This window comes from Nicotiana tabacum, chromosome 19 (genome assembly GCF_000715075.1).
Source record: "Nicotiana tabacum cultivar K326 chromosome 19, ASM71507v2, whole genome shotgun sequence".
In the NCBI taxonomy this organism is placed as follows: domain Eukaryota; kingdom Viridiplantae; phylum Streptophyta; class Magnoliopsida; order Solanales; family Solanaceae; genus Nicotiana; species Nicotiana tabacum.
Window position 1 is genome coordinate 13,512,815 of NC_134098.1, and position 21,347 is coordinate 13,534,161.

Sequence of the window (21,347 nt, forward strand, 5' to 3'; positions counted from 1 at the left end):
TATTATTGTAGATCATGTTTATCGTTTGTGTGTGGTCACCATTAAGAGTCTTGAGAGTCGTGTAGATCTTCTACTTCTCGATATGGTTGATTTTGATGTCATACTGGGTATGGATTGGCTGTCACCTTATCATGCCATATTAGATTGTCACGCCAAGACGGTGACCTTAGCCTTGTAGGGGTTGCCTCGATTAGAGTGGTGAGGAACTCTTGGTCATTCTACCGGCATGGTTATCTCTTATGTGAAGGTTCGGCATATGGTCGAGAAAGGGTGTCTAGCTTATTTGTCTTATGTCCGCGATTCTAGTGCGGAGGTTCCTTTCATGGATTCAGTGCCGGTTGTTCCTGAGTTTCCAGAGGTGTTTCCTGCAGACCTGCCAGGGATTCCACCCGACAGGGATATTGATTTCTGTATTGATTTGGCTCCGGACACTCAACCTATTTCCATTCAGCCATACCGCATGGCTCCACCAGAGTTGAAAGAATTGAAGGAACAGTTGCAAGATTTGCTTGATAAGGGCTTCATTAGACCTAGTGTCTCGCCCTGGGGTGCACCTGTGTTATTTGTGAAGAAGAAAGATGGATCGATGAGAATATGTATAGATTATCGGCAGTTGAACAAGGTCACCATCAAGAACAAATATCCATTACCGAAGATTGATGATTTATTTGATCATCTTCAGGGTGCCAAGGTGTTTTCGAAGATTGATTTGCGATCTGGCTACCATCAGTTGAGGATTAGGGCATCCGATGTCCCTAAGACAACCTTTTGGACTCGGTATGGGCAATATGAGTTTCTAGTTATGTCATTTGGGCTGAAAAATGCCCCAGCAACATTCATGGATTTGATGAACCGGGTGTTCAAGCCCTACTTGGATTCCTTCATGATTGTGTTTATTGATGATATCTTGATCTACTCCCGCGGTTGAGAGGAACATGAGTAGCACCTTTGGATCGTTCTTCAGACTCTGAGAGACAGCCAGTTATATGCTAAGTTCTCAAAATGCGAGTTTTGGTTGAGTTCAATTGCTTTCTTAGGTCACGTTGTATCAACAGAGGGTATTCAGGTGGATCTTAGGAAGATTGAGGCAGTTCAGAACTGGCCTAGATCCACATCAGCTACAGAGATCCATAGTTTCTTGGGATTGGCAGGTTATTACCGTCGGTTTATGGAGGGGTTTTCATACATAGCAGCCCCGTTGATCATATTGACCCAGAAGGGTGCCCCATTCAGGTGGTCAGAAGAGTATGAGGTGAGCTTCCTGAAGCTCAAGACAGCTTTGACTACGACACTGGTATTGGTGTTACCCACAGGTTCGGGATCTTATACAGTATATGGTGACACATCTCGTGTTGGTCTGGGTGCGGTATTGAGGCATGGTGGCAAGGTTATTGCATATGCTTCGCGGCAGCTGAAGATTCACGTGAAGAATTACCCTGTTCATGATCTAGAGCTGGCAGCCATTGTTTACATGCTGAAGATTTGGAGGCACTATCTTTACAGCGTGCCATGTGAGGTATTCGCGCATCATCGGAGCTTGTAGTATTTGTTCAAGCAAAAGGAGCTCAATTTGAGGCAGAAGAGATGGTTAGAGCTATTGAAAGACTATGATATCACCATATTATATCATCCCGGGAAGGCCAATGTGGTGGCCGATACTTTGAGTAGAAAGTCAGCTAGCATGGGTAGCCTTGCTTATATTCCAGTTGGTAAGAGACCGCTTGCATTGGATGTTGAGGCCCTGGCCAATCAGTTTATGAGGTTGGATGTTTCTGAGCCTAGCCGTGTTCTAGCTTGTACAGTTGCTCGGTCTTCTTTGTTTGAGCGCATCAGAATCGGCAGGATGACTATCCTCATTTTCTTGTCCTTAGAGACACAGTACGACACAGTGGTGCCAAACAGGTTACTGTTGGAGATGATGGAGTTTTGAGGATGTAGGGTCGTATTTGTGTGCCTAATGTGGATGGACTTCATGAGTTGATTCTTGAGGAGGCCCACAGTTTCCGGTATTCTATTCATCCGAGCGCCGCCGAGATGTATGAGGACTTGCGGAAACATTATTGGTGGAGGAGGGTGAAGAAAGACATAGTTGCATATGTAGCTCGGTGTCTAAATTGCCAGCAAGTAAAGTACGAGCATCAGAGACTTGGTGGTTTGCTTCAGAAGATAGAGATTCCTGAGTGGAAGTGGGAGTGTATCACTATGGATTTTGTTGTTGGACTCCTACAGACTCTGAGGAAGTTCGATGCAGTTTGGGTCATTGTGGACAAGCTGACTAAGTCAGCGCACTTCATTCCTGTTGCAGTTTCATATTCTTCAGAGCGGTTGGTCGAGATTTTATATCCGTGAGATCACCCGTCTTCACGGTGTGCCCGTGTCTATCATTTCTGATAGAAGTACGCAGTTCACCTCGCACTTCTGGAGAGCAGTACATCGTGAGTTAGGTACGCGGGTTGAGTTGAGCACAACATTTCATCCTCAGACGGACGGGCAGTTTGAGCGCACTATTCAGATCTTGGAGGATATGCTCCGCGCATGTGTTATAGACTTCGGAGGATCGTGGGATCAGTTCTTGCCCCTGGCAGAGTTCGCCTACAACAATAACTACCAGTCGAGCATTCAAATGGCTCCTTATGAGGCATTATATGGTAGGCGGTGCCGGTCTCCAGTAGGGTGGTTCGAGCCGGGGGAGGCTCGGTTGTTTGGCACCGACTTAGTACGGAATGCCTTGGATAAGGTCAAGATTATTCAGGACCGACTTCGCACAACTCAGTCCAGGCAGAAGAGTTATGCCGACCGCAGAGTTCGTGATGTTGTATTCATGGTCGGAGAGAGAGTGTTACTTCGGGTATCACCCATGAAGGGTGTAATGAGATTCAGAAAGAAGGGCAAGTTGAGCCCGAGGTATATCAGACCTTTAGAGATTCTAGAGAGGGTAGGAGATGTGTCTTATAGGCTTGCATTGCCACCGGGGTTATCATCGGTTAATCCGGTGTCCCATGTGTCCATGCTCCGAAAGTATAACGACGATCCGTCCCATGTGTTAGATTTCAGCTCTGTCCAGTTAGACATATGATTTACGAGGAGGAGCCGGTGGCTATTCTAGCCCGGCAAGTTTGCCAGTTGAAATCAAAGAGTTACCCTTCAGTTCGAGTGTAGTGGAGAGGTTATCCTATTGAGGCAGCTACTTGGGAGTCCGAGTCCAATATGCAAAGTAGATATCCTCACCTTTTCACCAGCTCAGGTACTTTTCTATGTACGTTCGAGGACGAACGGTTGTTTTAGAGGTGGAGAATGTGATGACCCAAAATGTCATCTTATATTTTAGAACTCGAATCTGCGCTTTAAGCCTTAAAAATCTCATTTTTACCCTTCTCGATTTGCGTGCACAGTCCGGACGTATTTCCAGAAAACTTTTATGTTGAAAATTGATGAAAATAGGATTTTTTGCCTTAAAAGTTAATTTTAGTCGACTTCGGTCAACATTTTTAGTAAACGGGCCCAGATTAGTATTTTGACGGTTCCGGTGGGTCTGTATCGAATTATGGGACCTGGGTGTACGCCCGGAATCGAATTTGGAGGTCCCTAACTCGAGTTATGAATTTTTTGATGAAAATTAAAAGTTTGAAAATTAATTATTTTTAAGAATTGATTGATGTTTGGCATTGTTAGTACCGGGTTCGTATTTTAGTTCCGGTGCCCGGTATAGGTTCATTATAATATTTAAGACTTGTCTATGAAATTTGGTGAGAAATGGAGTTGATTTGTCGTGATTCATACGTCCGGTGGTGAAGATAAATATTTTAAAGTGTTCTTGAGAATTTCATTTGATTTGGTGCTAAATTCGTAGTTCTATGTGTTATTTTGGCGATTTGATCGCGCGAGCAAGTTTGTATGATATTTTTAGTGTGCATGTTTGATTTGGATCCCCGAGGGCTCGGGTGAGTTCCGGATAGGCCATGAGATGTTTTGGACTTGGAAAAATCTGGTTTCTGCAGATTCTGGTATTCTGGCATGTCCTTCTTCGCGTTCGCGAAGGTACTCTCTCGAACTCGAAGAGTAAACTGGTGAGTCTGAAATATCTTCTTCGTGAATGCGAAGGCTTGGTCGCGAACACGAAGTTATGGAGGATTTACCCTTCGCGAATGCGACCGGCTCATCGTGAATGCGAAGCACTTGGGGACTTGGGGGAGGGTTGGTCGTTCCTTTATCGCGAACGCGAGTAATGTCTCGCAAACGCAAAGGCCAGGGGGAGTAGCCATCGCAAACGCGAGCAAGGTCTCGCGAACGTGAAGGCTTGGCAGCCGATACTCTTCGCGAACGCGACAGTGGCCTCGCGAACGCGATGCACACTATCGCCTAGTGCATAAAATAGAATTAAGGACGGGAATAAGCCATTTTTCCAACTTTCATAAAACAAACGGGTTAGAGGCGATTTCAATGATTAAATGGATTTTGGTCCGAACCTCGGGTTTTGACCAAGTGGACCCGGGGTCGATTTTTAAATTTTTGGAGAAATATTTGGAAAATCTACATTTATGCAATGTAATTAATTCCTTTAGCAATATTTGATATTATTGAGTCGTTTTTGAATAGATACGAGTGGTTTGGAGGTGAATTCTAGAGGAAAAGCTGTGATTGAGAATTAAGTGGCCTTCAGAGCGAGGTAAGTGTTGTGTCTAACTCTGACTTGAGGGAATTAGGAACCTCAGATTATTTGCTATGTGAAATTCATGTGAGCGGCGTATATGTGAGGTGACGAGTACTTATGCGCCGCCAATTTACCTGCCTTCCCTGTTTTCTCCCATTTTTCTTATATTGTCTCTTTCCTATGCCTAATTGTTATGTGTTTAGACTAGTATTGTTAATTTGATCGTTCTTATCATGATTATGGATTCTCTGGTGATAATTGAGTATTTATTTCAATGTTGAGATTGATATTGTGGAACCAAATGTTGAAGTAAGGCTTGTACTTGTTGTTCTATCTCCCTGTTGTTATTTATGCATTGCATTATGGTAAGGGAGAGTGTTAATGCACGAAGGGTGATGTCGTGCCATATTGTGAGTGTTAATGCACGAAGGGTGATGTCGTGCCATATTGCGAGTGTTAATGCATAAAGGGTGATGCCGTGCCATGAGAGTTAATGCACGAAGAGTGATGCCGTGCCGTTTCTATTGATTTTATGGTGACATTGAGAGTAAAAGCACAAAGGGTGATGCCGTGCATTTTTTTCCCTTACTGTATTCGTTATTTCTGTTGATTCATAGCATATTGGTTGTTCCAGTTATCATTCTGCTGTAATTCCTTATCTCGTATTTCCCTCAATATATTTTCCCCCCTCCCGATACTTCCTGTCTATCTCTTCATTACTGTTATTTGTATATACACTGTTAAATTGTATAGGTTGATTTGTAGGTGCCTTGCCTTAGCCTCGTCACTACTTCGTCGAGGTTAGGCTCGACACTTACCAGTACATGAGATTGGTTGTACTGATACTGCATTCTGCACTTTCTGTGCAGATTTTGGTACCAGCTCGGGTTAATCGAGATTTTGCTATTAGACCGCTATCCGGAGACTCAAGGTAGATCTGTCGGCGTCCACAAACCTTGAAGTCCTCGTCTATCTTTTCTGTTCTACTGTTTCTTTCATTCATACAATTGTATTTCTTTCAGACTATTGCTTGTAGCAAATTCTAGAATGCTCGTGAATTGTGACTCCAGATCCGGGTGGTAGTAATTAATACAGTTTTTATATTATTCAGCACTTATTATTTTTCACCTTAGCTAATTTGTTATTATTTACTGAATAGGATAAGAATTGGTTTAATGCTTCTCTAACGTTGGCTTACCTAGTAAGTGAAATGTTAGGCGCCGTCACGGTTCCGACGGTGGAAATTTCGGATCGTGACAATAAACTAAAAAGAAATATTAAGGGCATTGAAGACAAACCGTTAACAGAGGCCATTGGTGAGTCATTTTCAATACATTAGGAGTATTTTTTTTTGGCCCTTTTCCATTTTAAATTTAGCTGCATCAATTTTTGTTATAATAATTTTCACATTACCCACTTAATCTTTTAGGGTAGGAAAGCAATATCAGTCACAGGAAAGGAAATCCCTTTTGACCCATAAGCCAACCAAAAAAATGAAAGAACCCTCGCCAAAATTTATAATATGTTATTATTATCCCTTGTTTGGAGGAAAAACTTTAAAGATTACAAAATATCATTACAGTAATATGATTAAACATTTTATATGTTTCCAGTAATTTTTATATTCTCTAATTATTATAACTTTATTTTAATTTTTTTCCATTTCTAGAAAAATAAAAATATAATATTACCGTTATCGATCAACTTTAGCATTAAATAGTCTTATCATTGCACGTTATATGCATCCTATCACATGAGACGCAAAAAGATGAAGTGGAATATTATTTTTATGGAAAGTTGCATCACTAAAAATTACTTTATTTCATCTTCTGGTAAATGTCGTCATCAATTGACAAAAAAACAAAACTTTTCACTTCATATACATATTAGCTGGCCAGTGAGAATATTTGAATAAAATTGTAAACCAGACTACAAGAAAAGTAATTACTTCAACTTTTTCTCAGACGAGTTTGAGGTTCTAATTAACAGCTTGCTTATTCCTGGTTTGCTGAACTTTAAGCAAGGTAAGGTTTTATTTCTTCAATTGGAATCTCTGAGATATAACAAAGAAAAATTTTGCAAAGGAATTTTTTGTCTTGTACGCTGTTGTTCAGACTGTTAAGTGAAAGGATTTGTTATAAAAATGTTTGTCACGTTGTATATGCTTGAGGCCAATCCCAAAACTTGATTTCTTTCTAGGTAAAAAATTTCAAACATTTTTTAATATATAAGTTATTTGTGCCAATCTGTAAATTGTTTCTTGCTATGGCTCTACGCTTCCTTCTTCAGTTTCTCGTATTCTTTTCTTGTATCTTAGCTCTTCTTTCTGCTGAAAAACTTTTTTGTGCTTTTTATACATCAGATATTGAGAACTTAAAAGGAAGGTAAGGAAATGTTGGGAAGCGTGTCACGCTAATAGAAGAGAAAAAATATATTTAAAGAGAAAGACAATAAATTGAACAAGACAAGATTTACGTGGTTCGCCATTTTTTGTCTACTTTACGGCCACAAAAAGAATAACTTTTTATTAATGAGAGAGAAGAAGTTGTGAGTATGATTACAATTGAAGAAGGGGATGCCTATTTATAGGCAGAGCATCTGCTGGAAAAAAAAGTTCAGCGAATATTAATACGCGGTAGGACGACACCGCAAACTGCGTCAAATTCTTTCTTTTATATTTGAAGCCTACCTTTCCTAACTCTTATTTCTTTCTTTTTCTTTGACTTTTTCATTTACCCACATGGGTTTGTCTCATCAATATCCCCCGCAAACCCACATCAAGAAAGAAAATTTTAAAAAACAAAGATTTGCTATTTTCTAATGGCGCGTTCACATTATCAATCTTGAAGGTTAACTGAACCAGTGCACAACCTCAGTTTGTCAACACCGTCAACTTTGGTTAACATATCTGACAGATTTTTCGATCTTGATATCTTCTATAGGGAAAAAGTTCCTTCACTTATCAACTATCGGATATGATGATATCTCAGCTGGATATGCTTCGATCTTGCACGAAACACTGAATTCTTTGCAAGATGAATTGCACTCTGGCTATCACAGAAAAGCTCACAATTGTCCTGCTCTTTAAGAAAATTCTTAAGCCAAATCATCTCTTTTCCAATTTCTAAGATTGCCATGCACTCTGCTTCAGTGGTAGATAGAACAACACTTTTTTGAAGTATGGACATCTAGCTAACAAAAGTACCATCCAAGGTGAATACGTATCCCATAGTACTTTTTCGACTATCCAAATCGCCGCCTAAATTTGCATCGGCAGAACCTTATATGATAATATTGCTCATTTTAAAACAAAGTGCCATGCCTGAGGTGCCTTTGAGATATCTCAATATTTATTTTACACCTTCTCAATGCTCCTTTCCTGGATCTGATATGTATCTACTGATAACTCCAACAATATGAGCTATGTCAGGTCTAATGTAAACCATAACATACATCAAACTTTCTACTGCCAAGGCATATGGAACTTTGGATATGTACTTCCTTTCTTCATCTGTCTCTGGTGATTGGTCCTTCGACATATTAAGATGGCTTCCGAGTGGAATGCTTCTGGTCTTTGCATTATGAAGATTGAACCTGCTTAGTACCTTTTGTATGTACTTTTCTTGAGATAACTTTAAGGTTCCTTCAGACCTGTTTCTGCAAATCCTCATTCCAAGCATTTTCTTAGTTGGTCCTAAGTCTTTCATTTAAAACTCTTTCGTCAGTTGTTGCTTAACCCTGTTATCTCATTTATGCTAGATCCTGCAATTAGCATATCATCAACGTACAACAGTAAAATAATATAGGATTCATCAAGATTTTTGATATAACAGCAATGATCCATCTCACATCGCATGAAACTATTGTTATACATGAATCCATCAAATTTCCTGTACCATTGTCGGGGAGCTTGTTTCAAACCGTACAAACTCTTCTTCAACTTACACACAAGGTTTTCTTTACCAAAAGCTTAAAAATCTTCAGGTTGCTTCATGTAGATATTTTCTTCAAGGTCACCATGCAAGAAAGCAATTTTAACATCTAGCTGCTCTAAATATAAATTTTTTACAGCTACGATACTTAGCACCAACCTGATAGTAGTTAATTTGACTACAGGAGAGAAGATCTCGGTATAGTCAATTTTTTCCTTCTGTTGAAAGCCTTTTACTACTAATCATGCTTTATATATCTTATTACCGTCATACTCTACCTTGACCCTGTACAACCACTTGTTCTGCAATGACTTCTTTCCTTTTGGTAACTCTGTAATTATCCATATTTTATTCTTTTGAAGAGAATTCATGTTCTTTCATGGCTAGCTTCCACTTATTAGAGTTTATCACCTGCATTGCTTCATTAAAATACTCTGGTTCTCCAACATCAGTTAAAAGTAAATAAAGGAGAGAAAGAGAGAGAGAGAGAGAGAGAGAGAGAGAGAGAGAGAGAGAGAGAGAGAGAGAGAGAGAGAGAGAGAGAGAGAGAGAGAGAGAGAGAGAGAGAGAGAGAGTTAACCTATCTAGAACATTTGTGACTCTTTTAGATCTCCTTAATGTAGGTTTAAGAGTAACTGATCCCGAATTTGATTCATGTCCTACCTCCAGATCTGGTTCTCCGTCTGGTTCTTTCTCTGGTTCTGGTTCTGATCCAGATTCAGCTTATGGTTCTGCATCTTCAATTTCAGAATCAGTTGTAATCCCTCTAGCCACTTCATGTTCTGAGATTTCTTCCAACTCAATTGTTTTGGATGTTTGTTCGTTGGTGCTGGTTGGTTATACTCCAAGCTTGTCCTTGTTCATCATATTTTAATTGAATGTGACATTCATGTGTCTTAAGATCTTTCTATTCTGATCTTCTCAAAATCGATAACCAAAATTATCATCACCATATCCAATAAAGAAATATTTCTTGGCTTTAGGATCAAGCTTATCTCTATCATTGGAGTTTACATGCACATAAGTAACACAACCAAAGATGTTAAGATGTGAGAGAGTTACATCCTTTCCTGTCTATACCTTCTCAGAAATTTTAAAATTCAGCGGTACAGAGGGTCCCCTGTTTATGAGGTAACATGCCGTGTGAACAGCTTCAATCCAAAAATATTTCGGCAACCTACAATGTATTCTTATATTTCTGGCTCGTTCATTCAGGGTTCTATTCATCCTCTCAGCAACATCATTTTGTTCCGGTGTTCCAGGAACTGTCTTGATCATTCTGATCCCATTTTATGCGAATAAAGCTTTGAACTCTTGACCATCATACTCTCCTCCATTGTTAGACTTCAGACATTTTAACTTTAGGCTTGTCTGATTTTTAACTTCAGCTTTTGATCTTTCAAAGGTAACAAACACGTCAGATTTATTTTAAAAAAAATAAATCCATACTTTTTTCGTGGAATCATCAATGAAGGTGACATAATAGCATGAGCCTCCCAGAGAAGTTATAGGAGCTGGTCCCAATACATCTCTATGCACTAGTTCCAACTTCTCTTTCTTTGGCGTCTTTCCCACCTTTGAGAAACTAACTCTCTTTTGTTTCCCATAAATACAATCTTCGCACAAACCTAATTCAACATGCTTGAGGTTTGGCAACTTTTTTTTTGGATGCAAACAATTTCATTCTTTTTTCACTCATATGACCGAGCCTTCGGTGTCACAATATTGTGTCACAACCATGAAAACTGCTGCTATAGTATCTGTATGTATTGCGGTTGCATACAATGTTCCTTTCTTGAAGTCTCATGACAGAACTAAATTTTCTTTGGTTATTTTTCACGATCCATTACCGAATACTGTTATATATCCTTCACTGTCAATCTGACCTATGGATATCAAATTTCTTGAGGTCAGGAACATGTCAGACATTTGCAATTTTCATAGCGTCCCTTGTGAAGTCTTTAGATGAACTTCACCTTTTCCAATAATATCCAAAGGTTCTCCGTCTGCTAGATAAACCTTCCCGAATTTTTCAGCAACATAATTATGGAATAATTCTTTGCATGAGGTAGAGTAAAAGGATGCACCTGAGTCCAAAATCCAAGATTCGACTGGATAGTCTACACAACAATTTAGTGCATCACACTTGTTCAAAAATTACATTTGCTAAATTTTCATCCTTATTTTTCTTTGTTTCTCTACACTGACTATTGTAGTGACCCTTTTTATCGCAATTCCAACAAGTAATGTCTTGGCGATTTTTGGATTGCCCTTTTCTCATTAACTTTGATCTTCCACGACCATGATTTTGTCTTCTTTGGTTGATTACCCCCCTGCTTTCATTAAAAGCAGATCCTAGAGAATCACTTGATTCTCTCCGACGAATATCTTCGCTTAGAACTAAGTCTCTGATATTATCCAATTTGAGTTTGGTAATTTCCGATGAACTGCTAATTGCAGTTACTGTTGCAGACCAACTCTCCGGTAGAGATGATAATAGAATCAACGCCTTGATTTCGTCACCAAATGTTATATTCAAAGAATTCAACTAAGTTAATGTTACATTAAACTCATTGATATATTCGATAACAGATCCACCTTCTGTCATCTTCAAGTTGAATAATCGACGCATCAAATAGACTTTATTTGAAGCAGATGGCTTCTCATACATATTTGATAACGCCTTCATCAGGCCTGTATTGGTCTTCTCGTTAATGATGTTAAACACTATATTTCGTGCTAGCGACAAACGAATCACACCAAGATCTTGGCAGTCTAATAGATCCCAATCTGCTTTGGCCATATTCTCTGGTTTTACCCCAGTTAGAGTTAATTGTAATTTTTTCTGGTACAAATAATTCTCCATTTGCATTTTTCAGAATCCAAAATCTTTGCCATTGAACTTGTCAATTTTAACCTTCCATTCTTCCGATGCCATTTTTCACAAAAAAACATTTATGTGAATAGTGCATGTGAATAGTAACCGCAAATACTACTCCGTGTAAGAAAAATATCCCAACCGTATAAGGTAGACAACAATCACTATTGGTGAACAATACTATCATTATTAATGAATAGTACTTTACTATTGTGAATAGTGTTAGTATTGATGATCAATACTGTCGCACTATTCTTGTGAATATTACCTGCACGAATACCGTGCTTTTCTACCAAAATTACACTGCATGTGCTCTGATACCAATTATTGAAAAACGTGTCAGATTAATAAAAGAAAAAATTATATTTAAAGAGAAAAATAATAAATTGCACAAGACAAGACAAGATTTACGTGGTTCGATAATTTTTGCCTACTTGACGACCACAAAAAGAATAACTGTTTATTAATAAAAGAGAGAAGAAGTTGTGAGGAAGATTACAATTGAAGAAGGGGATGCGTATTTATAGGCAGAGCGTCTGCTGAAATGTTTTTTGCAGCGAATGTGAATACGCGGCAGGACGCATCACAAACTGTGCCGAATTATTTCTTTCACATTTGCGGCCTACTTTTCCAAACTCTTATTTCTTTCTGTCTCTTTCTATCTTTCCTTTCTTTCTTTCTTTCTTTCTTTCTTTGACCTTTTCATTTACCCACATGGGTTTGTCCCATCCGGAAAAGCTACTTTGGCACCGTTCTAGTGAAAATTACATTCATGGAAGGAGGAAAACAAATTGAAGCAAACAGCTCATCAGTATTGTCATACAATATTTTCTTGTATTAAAACTAATATTGACTTGGATGATTATGTGGCTTTGAACATTGGATACAACATTTGGTCTTTTGGCAGGTGTGTACTGCTGTACTTTGCAGGGACATTTTCAATCTATTGGATTTCATAGAAAGGTTAAAGAATAAAGAAGATGAAATTGCTCTTGACATGGATCAACTTGAAGAGCTGAAGCTAGTGCTGACATTAATGTGGACATTTCTTTCTTATTTCAATTTGTATGGTCTTAGTGCTAAAATGTCGAACATAACACAACATCTTGAAGATTTGATTGAGTCACTTTTCTATGAGAATGGAGATGACATGATAGTTAAATATGACATGGATCATGTCGTTCCTCTCCTCTTGGAAAATATCAAAAGTCATAACAGCTCACAACATCATTTTAAATCAAGTGCCACCATGACTGAGGAGCAATTGGTTGAACTATTGGACTCCCTCCTTGTGAATCTCCATGGTATGGCCAACTATGCTAAGGAGTACTTGACTCCATTTATGACTCAATATGAAGTTCTACAAAATGTAAAGAAATGTAACGGATTTCCTTGGGTTGAAAGTAAATGGTTATGTTGAGCATGCAATAGTTGAATATGTCTTACCTTAATTTCAGCTCATGGCTGAGAGAGTAGGAGACATCATTTTTGTCCCTTTTGTTGAGAAAACAATTCTTGATATCAAGCTAGATCATCTACTTGTGAAGTTTATTCCCGTCGCATGGGAGGTTATGCACATGTAACAATTCAACCTGTCATTTTGAACTTGAACACTTCATTCAATGGTTTGAGATCTTGAGTAGCCTCACATTATGCATTATCCCTTGCGTGTATAGTTGGTTTTGAGTTTTTGAAAGTTTCGAAGTTGATTTGGAAACTTTAAGTTGGAAGAGTTGACCAAGGTTTGACTTTTGAGTAAACAACCTCGGAATCTGAATTTGATAGTTTTAATAGGTTCGTATGGCAATTTTGAACTTTGGCGCATGTTCGGATTTGAATTTGGATGTTCCTAGAAGGTTTTGGTCATATTTGTCGAAAGTTGACAATTTGAAGGTTTAGAAAATTTATAAGTTTGACCGGGAGTAGACTTTGAGGTTATCGGGGTCGGATAGTTATTTCATATATTGGAATATGTCTGTTTTATTATTTGGGACTTGTCTTCAAACTTTGGGTTCATTCCGGATTAGTTAGAATTGAATCAGACGCTTGGTTTGAAGTTGAAAGTTTATGAACTTAAGAGATTAATCTTGATCGACGATTCTTGATTTTGATGTTAATTTTGGTGTTTTGCGCCTTTGTATAAGTTTGATTAATGTATTTAGACTTGTTGATATGACTGGACGGCGACCCGTGGGGCTCAAGTGAGTTTTGGGGTGGTTTCAGATCATTGTGGACCACTTTGTGATGGCTGATGTTCTAGTGTTCTGCTGGTCTTCGCGTTCACGGCCATAGGGTCGCGTTTTCATAGAGTAATTTTAGATGGATTGCTCGCATTCACGGAGGGCTAGTAAATTGTTGATCGTGTTCGCGATGGACACATGTGTCCGTGATGAAGTAATTCTAGGCGAGGCTCTTTGTGCTTCGCGATCGCAATGGCTTGGCTGCGACCACGACCGCGATGAGTATTGCTCGGAAGAGTACTTAAGTTGCTATTTTTGGGATTTTACCCATTGTTTTATATTTTTGGCCCTAGACTTTGAGATGAGAAGAATTTGGAGAGAATTTTCACTATTGCATTGGAGGTAAGCAATTTTCACTTGCATTTAGCTTTATATCTTGATTATCCATGGATTCCTATACCTAAAACTTGGAATTTTGAAAGGAAATTTGGGTTTTTTGCCTACACTTTAAGAGAGTGTATTTTGGGGATTTGAGTACTGATTTGGACTTAGTTTTGGAAACTAATAATACAGTTAGACTCGACAGGTTATGGGTCATCGGATTTTAGTATTGGTTTCAAATTTCGAGCACGTGGGCCCCCGTTGACTTTTGTTGACTTTTTGGGAATTTCTTCAAAAAATTAAATCTTTATAGGTTGGGATCGCTTCATATGGCATTTTTGACTTTCTTGGATGATGCTTGGCTTGGATTTGCGCCGGAGGGCTAGATCGAGGTTTTGACGCGATTCGAGATTGAAGACTACCCCGAATGAGGTAAGTAATATATCTAAACTTGGTTTGAGGGTAATTCCCCGTTGGCTATGATATTTGAGTTATGTTGGGGGTAACTGTCACGACCCAAAATCCTAACCTGTCGTGATGACGCCTATCTCGACACTAGGTAAGCCGATAATATCAATAAACCACACTTTCTTTTAAGTTTGAAAATATAATAATTAAATACAATACAAAATCCCACAAATAGTGATACGAACACTCCCCAAAACCTGTGTCACCGAGTACATGAGCATCTAATATGAATACAAGTCTGGAAAAAAATACGGTCTATAATAGTCTAAGACCAAAATACGGTAACAAGGAGATAGGGAAGGGGAAACAAGGTCTGCGAAACACGACAGCTACCTCTGAATATCCGGAAGATCAACTGTATGAGAGAATCAACACCCGCTATGTCCAGAAGCACCTAGATTTGCACACAAAGTACATGATGTAGTATGAGTACAACTAACTCAACAAGTAATAATAATAACTAAGGAACTGAAGATAGAGACGAGCTACACAGTTATAGTTCACTTTTAGTAATTCAAGCAAAGAATAGACATGCTTTCAAATCTAACAGTTTAAGTCAAATCAATTTTATACAGTTCATGTTCATGTAATTCGGATATAGAATCTTTTAGAGAATTTTACAACAATGACAGAAAGCTACTACACTACTAGAAAAATATCAATTTGTGACCTAATTTTCCGACCGAAAATGAAGCAGTCACTAATGGGACTGCTTTTGCGACCGCAATAATCGAAAAAAGATTGAATTTTTATTACTTATTTTTAAAAAGGAAAATCGACTATTATTCCGACAAAGGCAAAGAGAAAATAGCGCGCTAATTTCCCGCCTTCATTTTTCTGACCGATTCGTTAGGACATTAAAAAGTCAAAAATATCAGTTGACGTACTAAGTGACCGTGTCGGTCGCAAAACTAAAATTAAAATGATAAAAGAATTTTAAATGGGTTTGCGACTACCGTAGTCAGTAATCTTAATTTAATATTTCAGACGAAACCCTATTTCCCCAATTTCCTCTCTCTCTGCTCGACCGTTCTTCAATCTCTCGTCCCAGGTAAATCACTAATCACTCATTAATTTTTTATTTCCGTTTTCATATCTCAAATCCATCTTCCATTTTTCCATCAGTTGCGAATTTGGGGGTTTCTCTTTTGAGGTCGCAGAACCCAATTTCTTTGCTGAATTCGAGGTATGTTTGATCCCTAAAATTCATTCAGAGTCGTATCCATATGATCAAAACCCTCATGCTTCATTTATTTGTGGTTTTTCTTGTTCTGTTTGTTCCGTATTTTTGAGTTGTTAAGTTGCTGTGTATTTCTCCGTACTGTATTTCTGTTTCACTTATATTTTGGTATCTTCTATTTGCTTTGATTTTTTCTATCTTCCAAATAAGAGGAGCTTTTTATAATATTCAATATGTACGAATCATGTTACTGCTTTGATAGAAGGTGAGCTAATTTGGTTGGATACACATAGCGGTACAGTCCATATTGGGTGCTTATTCTCTTCCGATACTCTATTCAGATTTGCAATAAGCCTATTTCCACCATGTACACATTCTAATCAACCAGGTAGCACCTGCTTACGGTTGAATTAATGGATTTAACAGCTTCACTATCTGATGCGTAGTAGAACTACGGCACGATAAACACAATTAAGGCATAAATGGTTTCTTGTTACTCTAATTGGAGGATCCACACCAGCTGAGCCCTCAGGAGTACAATGTAAAAGACAGTCAGCTTCCATCACAGATAATAAGCAACTAAAAGGCTGGAAGGAAAAGGACCAGAAACATTACCAGTAAAGTAAAAGAAAAAGGTCATGAGATACAGCCTTCTCATATAGGTAGTTGTACTTTGCGATTATGGTCTTTGGTAGTTGTACCTATCTTAAGCTTAAAATTTATAATACAAAAAGAGAAAAAGGGAAAAGAGAGAATTGTATACCTGGAGTCATACTTTAAAAGAATGAAGCTCAAATGGAATTCATACTTTCTTGTGGAGAGCTCTTTCAACTTGAATCTGCTTAATTAGAATGTATTTGTGATTAGAATCTGCTTAATTAGAATGTATTTGTGATTAGAATCTGCTTAATTAGAATGTATTTGTAACTATAATGTATTTGTGTGGATGGCTTGTGTTAAACGGTCATAGTACTAATTAATATATATTGTTTTAAATATCTTGAATTTATTTTGTGTAGATGGATGTATAATCGAACTTATCCTATGAAAAAGAAAAAGGATGGGACAAGAGAATGGGTCGAGCCGCGTGCTGCGAGGACATATGTAAGATCCTAACTACAAGATTCTCTAGTTTCATCTTTTGGTTTTTTATTGGGATAACACTTAGTCTGATTCGTACAAGATTAGCCTAAGAAACTCTTGTGAGTTAAACTATTAGTAATCAATGAATTTAACATCTTTCAGTTGGTGTTTGCTTAAGGATTTCCTTAAAACTGACTTTATGGGTTGTCGAACCAAAATAGTAAATTTGGAGGACTTGTAGTGGTCATGATTGTAGAATCTTGAGAGAAATGTTATATGTTCTGTAGAGAATTTGGACAAAGTGTTTCCATTTTGATTCTTACTATATGTTCAAAATGTTTATTTTCTGTTAAGGAGATTGTTCTCCCAATCACATGGTAAAAATTGCTTCAACAGCTCCAGCGGCTCCAAGGAGATGACCAATGGCACCTTGATATTTTGGGTAATAGTTCAGCAGATTTCATAGATAAGGGGGGAAAATACATGCTATTTATGACAGAAAGGATAATGCTAGTATCCACTAATAACCACAAAGTAAATGCAGAAAAACTAAAAAAGATGATAGTATGCTGAAAGCGCAAGAACAGTTCTTTTCTGATGCAGAAAAGACATGACTATAGGTTTCCAAGAGACGAAGTCTCCTTCAGCTTTGTGCAAAAATTTTGAAATCACTAGAGAGTCTCTTCACATTTGCAAAATGATTACCAAGGGGTGTAGATGTAGCATGAGCATTTATGTAATCCACTTGACTAGGATGAAGACCAGACTGCCGAGAACATGAAGAAAAGAAAGAAGTGTTAGGTAACAAACATCTACATATAGAATGTGATAAATTAGAACATTAACTTCCTGATAAATTAGAGGCAAGGTGGTCTTTCCTCTAAGTTGCATGAATAACAGACAAGTCTGCTCTACTTTCTGAGACTGTATACAACACTATAAGTTTCTGTGTTTCAATTAGATCCTCCATATAAGTCTCTAGATTTTATAAACAGACATTAATTAGGTGCATAAAAGACCCCCACAAAATTTTATGATAAATTTTTCCTTGAAAGTTTGTTGTATGTTAAAACTTTCGTGTAAATTTGTGGATTAACACTGCTACATTATTGTTTTAGCTAAACTAGAAAGTTGTTTCTGCATTCTCATGGCTAGGGTATAGTATAAGCTTCATGTGTGTCCAACTAGTATTATAAAGTGATGTGATGTCTCAACAAATCTTGAAGTACGCTTTTTGATCGTTTAGCTTATGCTGATGTCTCAGCTTCATGCTGATTTCGTATGTTGGTAGTTAGATGAGATAATGTGGTCAGGGAATTCAGAATAGATTATCCTTTTTGATCGTCGATCTTTTGACCTTTTTTGTTATTGTAGTCTTGTTTGAAGTTTTGACTATTCTGTCGTTATAAGCTTGTTGTTATTAGCTAATGTAGTGTCAACTGATCAGCAGAATATCCAACTTTTAATTTCAGGAAGCCTATCAGCAACGTTTTGAGGAATGACGTCAAAGTCAACCCGATTTCAAGGATGGTAGCTCAACCCAAGTGTCACTCAATGATGTTGCTTCAATATGGACGCATGTGGTTGGTGGCGCAAAGAAAGGTAGAACCTAGGATCTTGGATCACAATATTCCGTAGGTCATTCTACGACATTGTTGTCTGGTGATGCGAGTTATTCGCAAGATCACGAAGAGGTGGAAGCATTACGAAAAGAAGTTGAAGAGTTGAAGGAGGAACGGAAAGAAGATCGCGCAAATTTTAACAAATTGCAGAGTCTAGTGGAGAAATTTATGAGCGGACGTCCATTTGATCCTTTGAATGGCGAGGATGGCGGGGATAATGAGTTTTAGTTTGTTATGGTTGGATGTTTAGACTTGGTAATATTTACACTTGACTATGATTGTAATGTTTTAGACTAGATTGAATGGTGCTAGAATGTTTAACTCTTTTTGGATGTTTTAGTTACAAATATTTATGTTTAGCATTTTATGGATTTGATTAGTTGAAATGACGGATTGATTGGTTGGCATTGTGAAATAATTGGTTGTCATGGTGGATTAATTGGTTAATTACTGTATATTTGAATTGGCAGGTGGTGCTGCTTTTAAAAAAGCTGGAATCTGGCAAACAATTCCCAGTTTTCTGACTGATTTTCGACTATTGTAGTCGTAAAATGCTTCAAAATATTCTAGATTCAGGAACATCTGCGACTACTGTAGTGGAAAAATTAAATATTAAAAAATATTAAATTAGGTTTGCGACCACAGTAGTCGAAAATATAAATAAATAAATAATTTTAAATTAGATTTGCGACCATGGTAATGGGAAAACTCAAATAAAATTAAATAATATTATAATTATGTATACCGTTTGCGACCGAAGTAGTGGGAAAGTTAATATAAAATTAAAATTTAATTTAAATTGTTTGCGACCGCGTCAGTCGGAAAATCGACCACATTTATTAGTCGTTTTTCTATTTTGACTTTCCGACCGCTGTAGTCGCAAATTACGGACGGATGCGGTCGCAAAAGATTTCAGACCAACTATTTTGCGACTACGACTTTTCGGTCTGAATGTAGTCGGAAATTAGCATTTTCTAACCACTTTCTGACCGTTTTTGCAGTCGAAAAATAGCCATTTTCTAGTAGTGCTAAATGCAACAACAAATGAAAAGCAAGTACAACCTCTCAAGGCAACAATCACTCAACTCGTTACAACAGCTCAAACACTCGGCTATCAGCCCTCAGCACTCACACTCAATGGGTACCCGCACTCACTGGGGGTGTACAAACTTCGGAGGTTCTCCTACAGCCCAAGCGCCATAATCCGCACGGACAACTCACGTACTGCACGGACAACTCACGTGCTGCACGGACAACTCACGTGCCATAATATCCTTACCTCACCGACAGGCCCTCGACCTTACTTAGTCCTCAACCTCTCTAGTCTCTCGGGCTCTCGGAAATGACAAAGATCATCCCAAACAAAGATAACATAGTGAATCAACAAATATCAAGAAAGACTGAGGTATGATGCACAAGTAAAATCATGACTGAGTACAAGACATCAATTAGGAAATAATTCAACAAGTATGCGATCTCTGTAGGTCCCAACAGTACTATCACATAGCTTAAGCATGATTTTAACATGATTTACAGTTAAATTTCTTCAACACAAAGAGAGCATATAGCTAACAACAAGTTATTCAACTTTACAGTTTTACGGGACGGACCAAGTCCCAATCCCTTCGGTGCTCGCCCACACGCCCGTCACCTAGCATGTGCGTCACCTCCAAAATAATCACGTGACACAAAAATCCGGAGTTTCCTACCCTCAGGACCAGATTTATAACTGTTACTTATTTCAAAACGTGAAATTCTTTACTCTGCTATGCCTTGGCCTCGTAAATCGGCCTCCGAATGACTCGAATCTTGTCACAATTAAATTATTTCAGTCAATAAAATTTATTGGAATTAATTCCATATGAAAATACAATTTTTCCATAAACATCCGAAATTTAGCTCAAAAATCGTCTGTGGGGCCCACGTCTCGGAACCAGACAAAAGTTATAAAATCCGAAAGCTGATTCAACCACGAGTCTACTCCATACCAATTTTACCAAAATCCGACCTCAGCTTGACCCTCAAATCTACAAATTTTATGTCCAAATTTTTAAGTTCAAAACTCCGATTTACATCTCAAAAACATGTAATCTAGTCGGATTATTCGATGATAATTCAATACTATGGAGTAGAAATGATCACAAGGGACTTACCTAAATTTTTTCCTTGAAAATCTATCAAAAATCGCCTCTCCTCAAGCTCCAATTTGTCAAAAATGGCAAATGGGACGAAGTCCCTTGCTTTATAATTCTGCCCAGACAACCCTCGATTTCTGCCTCGATCCTGGGCCTTCGATCGTGTTCCTCAATCCCGTGCCTCAATACTGGGCCTCGATCTTGGGCCTCGATTCTGACCCTCGATCATGGCCCTCGACCTTGGCCTTCGATCTTGCCTTCGATCCTGGCCCTCGATCATGGCTCTCGACCCTGGCTTCGATCCTAGGCTCGATTCTGGGAGAAGGAATTTGCAACAAAAGGAAATTGCAGCAGCTATTTTAGTCCACTTTTTGATCTGTTAACCATTCGAAACTCATCCGAGGCCCTCGGGACCTCAACCAAATATACCAACAAGTCCTAAAACATCATATGAACTTAGTCAAGTCTTCAAATCATATCCAGAAACACTAAAAACACGAATCACACATAGATTCAAGCCTAATGAACTTTGAAACTTTCCATTTCTACAAACAACGCCGAAACCTATCAAATCACGTCCGATTGACCTCAAATTTTGGTACACAAGTCATAAATGACATAACAGACCTACTAAAATTTTCAGAATCGGATTTTGAGCCCGTTATAAAAAAGTCAACCCCCGGTCAATCTTCTCAAAAATTTAACTTTCGGCATTTCAAGATTAATTCCTCTACGGAGCTCCAAACGATTTTTCGGACATGCTCCTAAGCCCAAAATTACCATACGGAGCTATTGAAATCATAAAAATTCAGATCCGAGGTCGTTTATACCTAAGTC

General features: G+C 38.2%; 1 long non-coding RNA gene across 2 annotated transcripts; it reads left to right on the forward strand.

Moving 5' to 3' along the window:
* The first annotated feature begins 6,554 nt into the window (after positions 1 to 6,554).
* LOC107802608 (uncharacterized) lies at positions 6,555 to 18,793 on the forward strand. 2 transcript variants are annotated; one of them, XR_012703202.1, is made up of 6 exons: positions 6,555 to 6,675; positions 12,369 to 14,043; positions 14,336 to 15,541; positions 15,616 to 15,676; positions 16,690 to 16,774; positions 18,226 to 18,793. It is a non-coding gene; the product is annotated as an uncharacterized LOC107802608 (long non-coding RNA). The 2 variants fall into 2 exon arrangements; XR_012703201.1 differs by having other exon boundaries at positions 12,369 to 15,541.
* Positions 18,794 to 21,347: the final 2,554 nt, after the last annotated feature.